This window comes from Pinus tabuliformis, chromosome 1_1 (assembly GCF_031772625.1).
Source record: "Pinus tabuliformis cultivar Carrire ecotype Pingquan chromosome 1_1, CPIR1, whole genome shotgun sequence".
Taxonomy (NCBI): Eukaryota; Viridiplantae; Streptophyta; class Pinopsida; order Pinales; family Pinaceae; genus Pinus; species Pinus tabuliformis.
The window spans coordinates 455,155,295-455,164,191 of NC_142297.1; positions in this window are offsets into that span (position 1 = coordinate 455,155,295).

The following is an 8,897-nucleotide window of genomic DNA, read 5'->3' on the forward strand; positions in this document are numbered from 1 at the left end:
AAAAATATCCTTCTAGTAGATTTAACCATTTATCTACGACGTCTGCATCTATTTGTCCCTCAAATATGGGAATGTCAAAGTTTACTTTTACCTTAAAAGGAGTGGAGCCTCTATAGTGGCTGTTGGATGTGGATGCGCCGCCAATGGGAAACCGTTGAAGGATCTAGGCAAAGTTATCCATCATCGCGTTCCTTTGTTTCTCGAGGGCCTTCTCAAGAAATATTTTGATGGGATCTTTTGACCCCTCGTCTTTATTTTCTTCCCCCATGGGTGTCCGTCAGGGTTCGTGAGGTTGATCTTCCAAAGGTTCAACCAGATCGAGCCCTAACTCCTTATATCCTGACCTCATTGGGGGCATGCAAAGAAAAACAGAGAAAGAGAAAACTGCTCTGATACCACTGATCCAGAGTTAGACAAGAACACAACAAATTACAGATATAACCATAAATACAAATATGCAATAGAAATAACACTTCATTTCATTAATATGAAATATTGAAATATGCTTACAAACAAAATGGAAATAAGACAAGCTCGGGCAATGGTAGCTTATCTTTGAGAAGAGATGTGGCACCTACATGCCTCTGAACTGTGTTACAATGAGGATCAAAGGCCTATTTATTATTGTGAAATAATGAAAAATCCTAAACATCCAAAATCTAACCCTAGGAGATAAAGCGCCAAACTATGGGCCCCATTTGGGTAAATTGTTACATCAACTTCTGAGGGTCGTAACTTTGGCATGCGATCTCTGTTTTATGTGATCAATACCTAGTTAGAAATATCTATCTGAGGACTACAACTTTTGAATGACCAACATCGGTCCAAAATCCATGTTGGTCATGGTTTTCCCAAAAAACATCGTTTAGGGACTCAAAACCGCTCCAAAAGTTCAGGACCTGAAAAACTGCCAAAAATAGTAAATTGTGCTACAAATAAGGGAACTGGAAAACTGAAAGAAAAACTGGTGGGGTTCCAAGTGGAATAGGTGGGTGGCCACCAATATCCACCTAGATCATAGTTAGACAACATGTTTGATAACATTGAAAAATTCTTTGAGAATCTAGACAATTGTACACTTTACATTATCATTTTGACCTGAGAAATAAACAAGAAAAGCCTTCAAATATGGACAATGAAACTCCATCCATGACATCAGGCTAAATGAATTACACTCACTAAACCATGATAACACACATAAAAAATATCCCCTTGGACTTTACATCAATGACAACCATTTGACATCAATAACAACTCTTGGCATCAATGACAACACATGCTGAAAAATGTGCCAACACATTCAACAAATTCTATGTCAAAATGTATACCATATGATCTTAGTCATTCGTAGACAATTTAATCCATGCCAAAAAAGTGAAAAAAATGGTTTGACTTGAAATTATTCCACATAATATTAAACTCTTTCAGATTCATTAACAAAAGTATCAATATGGCTACACTATGCACGAGGAGATTCATTAAGGTAAATGCCATTTTTCTTCAAGGTTTTTTCAAATCGATGAGAATGAGTACTAGATGAGTGACCTTATTCATGTACTCATGTCCCATTAGACAACGATGCATGTTTACAACAATTATGACATAGGTTAATGTTGTTAAAGGTTTAAATGCACCACGTAACTTACATATTCTATATTAGATGTGGAATGTTGTGTATGAAGCTTTTCGAGATATCGTATTAATAAAAAAAGGTATTTACAACCACAACAAATTGAATTTTGGAGGAGCCGTATGCTGGATAATCCTATAGAATGGTGAAACAATTTGGATAGAGGGTATGATGAACAAGAACACATTAGATCAGTGTTGCATGTTAGTGTTAATAAAGTTATTCTAATGTGTTATTAGATTCATTAAAGATAACTTATATTTAGTTTAGCCATCGTAATATGAAGTGTATTGATTATGTTAGAATTAGCTACTCTAAGTTAGACCTATGTGAACATGGAAATCCATTACGATTTGATAGTGACACTAATGATGCCCAAGACAAAGATGTCGAGGATGTAAACATTTGTAGAGAAGGAAGATAGATTACAGTGCTTGTGACAAAAATGACAGAGCATAATGGTTGGAACAAAAATAAAAGTTAGATGATGATGCACAACAACAAACATAAAATTTTACATCCATTTGTAGAATAATATAAAATGCAAGATCATATTATTATGTGGGAAACACATATTGTAGCAAATCTATATGTAATGTCTTAAGGTTTTTAGTGGTCCTTGCAAAATAATTACCCATTCTCTCCATGGATGGAGTGTATATGTACATGAGTTAGTTGTGATGTAAGCCTGCTAAGGCGTGTGTACGCCTAAAAAGTTTGTTGTAATATTAAAACCACCTTATAATCGAAATTTTGTGGTAATCCAAAAACCACTTTTATTGTAGGTTTGTGGTAAGCTAGAAACCACTTATGAGAGAGAAGTGGATAGAAATTCTTATAGCATGGTTGAGGATCATCTAAGAAAACATAATGCATGGTTGAGGGTCGACTGAGAAAAGATAGAGCTTGGTTGAGGGTCAACCAACAAAACCCACAACATGGTTGATATTAAGCTGTCAAAACACAAAGCATGGTTACATGTAATTAGAGTAAATCTGGTATGATGACGGTGTGAGGGGAATTAAAGGTATATGTAATACCCCTCATTGAATAATCAAAATTTTAATTACTTATATCAAAAATAACTTCAAAAACTATGGGTTAATAGAAAGCCAAATGTAATACATAAATATTTTAATTTTAATTATATTATCGAGATTAGTTATGGTTAGCCAAGAAATCACAAGAATGTGAAAATTCTAAATGAGGATTTACCCATCAGGAAGTTAATGGACAATTACTCCTCTCCCTAGGGATAAATATCTTAGTTGGGAAAACAAAGCCAAGGGGCTAGAGAGAGGAAACCTAAGGCAATCAAGAAAAAGGAGAAGATAACTTATTACCTTAGATAGGACATTGTGGAGGTAAGGCAGGATGTTGCCATAGAGAAATTCTTGAGCTTTTTATAAATAGTGGAATTTTTGTATAGACGTGTGAGTCTGTGAAAGTTCTGAGAAAGAAATCCTTAAGATATTTGGGGGGTTAATGGAGTTTCTGTGCAGACTCATGTGGTCTTTATCCAAGAAAAATTATTCTGAAGGGTAATTGGCTCGGGGGGAGATTTCGTGAAATACCGTTCTCGCTGGTTGGGTGGAGCATTCTTCCTTCCCCACTGATTTCTTGTGGCAGCCTAACTAATCTTGAGAAGATAAGTATTAGATATCATTTTAACGTAGTTGAATCCCAAAAAATGACATCTATTATAATGCACTGCGAAAACCCCCAATACTTAAGATAAGTATTCCTGTAAAGTTTCTTGGAAATAATTTCTGTAAATGTAATTCCTATGAATTATTTTTGTGAACTATTTTGAGAGGTTATTCTTGTAAATTGTTTGTAGTGCTTCCAATGGATTGTGTTGATGGAAATTTGTTAGTCTTATTGCATACAATATGTAATAGAAACACAAGCATGAATGGTAAAATAATGAAGGTGTTTAGTCTTGATGACCGAACTAACATTAATAACCTCCCTTAGCACTTAGAACAACATGGACGAAATTAGTCTCTTGGTCAGCCGATTGGAACCAACAGCCTGAGACAACTTTGAATCTTATACTTAGGAATATGATAGGTCTGACTAGGCCATATCGTGATCTTTAGGATGAATATAGAACAAGTAACAAAATATTTGAAAAAAAATAAAAAATAAAATCATTCACGGAAGACAAACCCTATAAATCTTATTGAATAAATCAATTTATATTTGAATGACTACAGAAGGGTAAACGAAAATTATCAGTAATGAGAAACAACAAGAGGATTAATGTCATATACGTTGGTAGAGAACAAACAACTTCAGTACAATATAGTGACCGACTATAGTAAGAGAAAGTTGTTACAGAGCCGTATTATTTCATGTTTGGGTTTTGTATGATATGTTATTTAACTGATAAGTGAATCCAAAGAAAAATTTCGACATCATGAGCCAAGAAATATTACAATAGAAGGTTTAATACAACTTATTAAGTGGAAAATTTTGTACAAAGAAAATTGTGACCTCTGGACAACATCGACAAATAATTTTAAAAGTTACAATTTTTAACATTTGAATAACAAGCCCAACCAACTATTGAGCTTTATTGAGCTCAGATCTTCGTTCCAATAAATCCACGATGTGATTAATTGACCATGGAAACAACAGAGGTAGTACATGGAAGGGGAAGGGGGTCATTAGTAAATAACCTAGCCCTTTTTAAAAGAACCCATGTACATGTGACTCCAATTTGTTAGGCTAACAACTTGGAGGAAATGAGTTGTGGGTTAGCAACAAATCGTTAAAATTTAGAGATGAAAAAAAAAACAAAATCAAGCGTTCATAACAAGAATGACTCAATTTCTACTTGTGGTGAAGCAGCGTGGTCAAAACCCTCTGGATGGTTAACTCAATAATGAGAATACGTAATTAATACCTTGCAACAAAGACAGGATGTTTATTACAAGGATGCAAGAAGACAAACATAAACTCTTACCTAGTCAGAGGACGTCAGGAAGAACTATGTTTCCTACTGTTGTACACCTTCAACTGCCATAAAGACATGGTTTCAAATTTTGGAAATAATAATCCCAACCAATGACTTAAAAACACTGACAAACACCATGCTTGCCCAATAAACTACTGCAGGGTTGCGATTTTGTTTGCAGGTAGAAGGACTGAAGTCAGAGCAGAAGTACAATGCTAACCATTCTGCAACACAACATAGAGTTTAAGGCATTTAATGAATTTTGGTAAATAGGTATGGGAAAACATTTACTCTGCGACTATTTCCCACACTCCACAACACCTGCAAGTTCAGAAAACCATTTATTATGTAAAATCGCCCATGTTGTGTATTAATGTTTTCTCTGTCATGTATTAATGTAAAATTTGTACGTTGAGATAAATGTGAATGTAAAAGTCATTTGCAAGTTAGAGAGATCGAGAGAGCGTGTAGTGAGGATAAGATCGTGGAGGAAATATTGGCGGGCATGTGAAAACCAATTTTAGGAGTTTTACAGACATTTACTTTGCAACCCCAGTGATGCGTACATCACAGTAAGTATTTTATGTTTTCACTTGGAGTTTCAGCCTCCATTTATCAAGCGAATTTATTTTCCTATGTTTTGAAATATAATACAGAGTATGTTATGTTGCGATGTGGTTTTAAACCTTCATGAGTAAATTTACCGCAACCTTTTTGTTTCTACTCTGTTTTGCCGTGAGTTATTTCCTGTGTATTATTTAAGCCTCTGTGTAGTTGCGATATCCTTGCCACAACATAAGACTTACCTTGCCGCAACTAAATTCTGAGCCAGACTCCTCTCCTATGCCCCTGTGAAATGTTTTCTAACATGGTATCAAAGTGGGCTAAAGTCTATTAGTGTAAAAACAAGTGTTTTTACTAGCAGTTAAATTTTTTTTGAGGGCAGATTGTTTTTTAGCATATTTACCAACAGGTAGAAAAGTTTTTTTTTACTCAGAAATGGAAACATCAAGCACAAGCTTGACTAATCCTCATATACCTCAGTTTAATGGAAAAAATTATGATTATTGGGCTATTACAATGAAGGTGCTTTTTTATTCTCAAGACATTTGGGATTTGGTGGAGAATGGTTTTCAAGAACCAGTAGATGCAGCAGCATACAATGCCTTGTCTCAAGAAGAAAGGGATTTATTGAGGGACAATAGGAAGAAGGATGAAAAAGCCCTCTTCTACATTTTTCAAGAAGTTCATGAAAGTATTTTCCCAAGGGTTGCAGTAGCAATGAAGTCCAAGCAAGCATGGGACACCCTTCAGACAACTTACCAAGGCATGGAAAAAGTTAAGACAGAAACGCTGCAAATGTTGAGAAGAGACATTGAAACACTTTGTATGAAAGAGTATGAGAATGTAGACTCATTTTTTACACATGTAATTGGGTTGGTTACTCAAATCAGGTCTCATGGTGAGACACTTGAAGAAAGGAGAATAGTTGAGAAAGTTTTGAGAAGTTTTCATCAAGGTTTGATGCCATTGTTGTGGCCATAGAAGATAGAAAGGATCTCTCTCAGTTATCAGTGGATGAGCTCCATGCATCACTGATTTCTCATGAACATAGATTGAATAGAGCAACAAGCTCCTCATTGGAGCATGCCTTCAAGACACAAGTTTCATTTGGTGAAGGTAGAGGCAGAGGAAGATCATATGCTAGAGGAAGAGGAAGAATACCACGCAGAGGTGGAAGAAACAACCCTTCAAGCTCAAGTGGAAGGGGAAGCAATCAAAATCCAAGTCAAGTCCCAAGCCAAAATCAAGCACATGGTCAAGGGTATGATAAATCTCAAGTTCAATGTCATTAGTATAAGAAGTATTGTTATTATGAAAATGAATGTAGAAAGAAGAAATATGACATTAGTAACAAATCAAGTGTAAATTTCACAACATGTTTTTAGCTTGTAATGTAGCACAAGAAAAACAAAGTGATATATGGTATCTACATTCAGGTTGTATCAACCACATGTCACAGAACATAGAAATGTTTTCCAATCTATACGAAAGTGTGAAATATGAAGTGACACTGGGGACTGATAGCAAAGTGTTTGTCATGGGCAAAGGAATAGTTAATATCTTAACAAATAAGGGGGAGAATAAGTACATCTCAGATGTTTAATTTATACCCGGTCTAAAGCATAACCTCATAAGCATTGGATAGCTCATGTAAAAGGGCTACAATGTCTTCTTCAAAAATGATGTGTGCACAATTTTGGATAGGCCCCCAAGCAGACAACTAATTGCAAAGGTTCAGATGACAAACAATAGAACCTTTCCCCTAAAGGTAAAATTAGATTTGAAAGAAGAAGGTGCATAAGCAAAACTATCAATGAACTCACAAGAGGATGGAAGAAAAGATGTAGTTGTCACACAAGTAAACTATCGAGTAGAGGTCAAAGATGAAAATTGGTTATGGCATTTGAGATTTGGACATCTCAATTTTGGGGGTTTGAATTTGCTGCATAAGAAAGGCATGGTGAAGGGATTACCACTCATAAAAAAGTTGGACAACCTATGTGAAGGATGTATCTTGGGCAAGAAACATAGAGAGACATTTCCAGCAGGAAAGTCAGTAAGGGAAAATGCACCATTGGAGATTGTCCTCTTAGATTTATGTGGACCAATGTCGACACCATCAATTGGTGGGAGCCACTATTTATTAACCTTCATATATGACTACACAAGGAAGACATGGGTCTATCTCCGAAAACATAAAAGTGAAGTGTTTGAGCACTTTCGCCAATACAAGGCTCTTGTTGAGAAGCAACGTGGACACTACATCAAAGTCCTCGAGATTGACAAAGGTGGCGAATACATCTCAAATGACTTCCTTCAATTTTGCAGGGAGCATGGAATTCACAAGAAATTTACAACAAGATATACACCTCAACAAAATGGTGTTGCGGAAAGAAAGAATAAGACCATTATGGAAATGGAAAGGAGTATATTGAAGGCAAAGCATTTGCCAAATGATTATTGGGATGAAGTTGTCGCATGTGCAACATATATCTTGAATATATGTCCAACCAAAAGTGTCCAGAACTTAGTTCCATAAGGGGCATGGAGTGGAAGAAAGCATAGTGTTACTCACATGAGAGTCTTTGGTGGTGTGGCATATGCACATGTCCTAGACGAGTTGAGGAAGAAGTTGGACAACGAGGGGGAGAAATTCATATTTGTTGGATATAGTGATGAATCCAAAGCATACAAGCTCTACAATCCATCAACCAAGAAAGTCATAATCAACAGAGATGTGAAGTTCATAGAAGAAGAAGCAAGGGATGGAAGTTTAGAGAAGACATTCAGTGTGAAAGCATGTATACCACATGAGGACAAAGAGGAATTGACATCAGCAAGCAATTCCTCGACTGTGACTCTCTCTACTCCTATTCAAGCGCAACAAAGTAGGAAGCAAGGAACACAATCAACAAATAATAGGACAACATCACACAGTCAAGCAAGTGCTTCTCCAAGCACACCGCAAAGCACAACACTAAGTGACATGTCAAGCCCATCTTCAGCAAGCACAAGAAAACCAAAATTCAAAAATTTAAATGAAATTTATGAGCAAGATGAAGTTGATAGCAACATCGGTTTGAATTCCTTATTTGCATTAATTTTTCAAGTAGATGACCCAATCCATTTTGAAGATGAATTCAAAGAAGAAAAATGGGTTGCGGTAATGGAGGAAGAAATAGAAGCAATAGAAAATAATGACACATGGGAGTTAGTGAACCTTCCACAAGGAAAAGAATTCATTGGAGTAAAGTTGGTCTATAAGACCAAGAGAAATGTCGAGAGTAAGATTGAAAGGTAGAAATAAAGGCTAGTTGTCAAAGGATACAAGCAGCGACATGGAAGAGACTATGTGGAGATGTTCACGCCAGTCACGAGGATGGAGACAATGCATACATTTGTGGTGATTTCCACACAACATAAATGGAAAGTGTATCAAATGGATGTAAAATTAGCATTCTTGAATGGAGTGTTGAAAGAGGAAGTGTATGTTTTGCAACCCTCTAGTTATGAGGTAGAAGGAAAAGAAGACAAAGTTTATTGGTTGAGGAAAGCTCTTTATGGACTGAAGCAAGCACCACATGCATGGTACAATAGGATAGATGCCTACTTTTTGGACAATGGTTTCAACAAATGTGATGGAGAGCCTACCCTCTACATCAAAGAGAGTGATGGTAAGATTATTATTGTCGTCTTATATGTAGATGATTTGATTTTTACGGGCAGTGATGATTTCCTCAT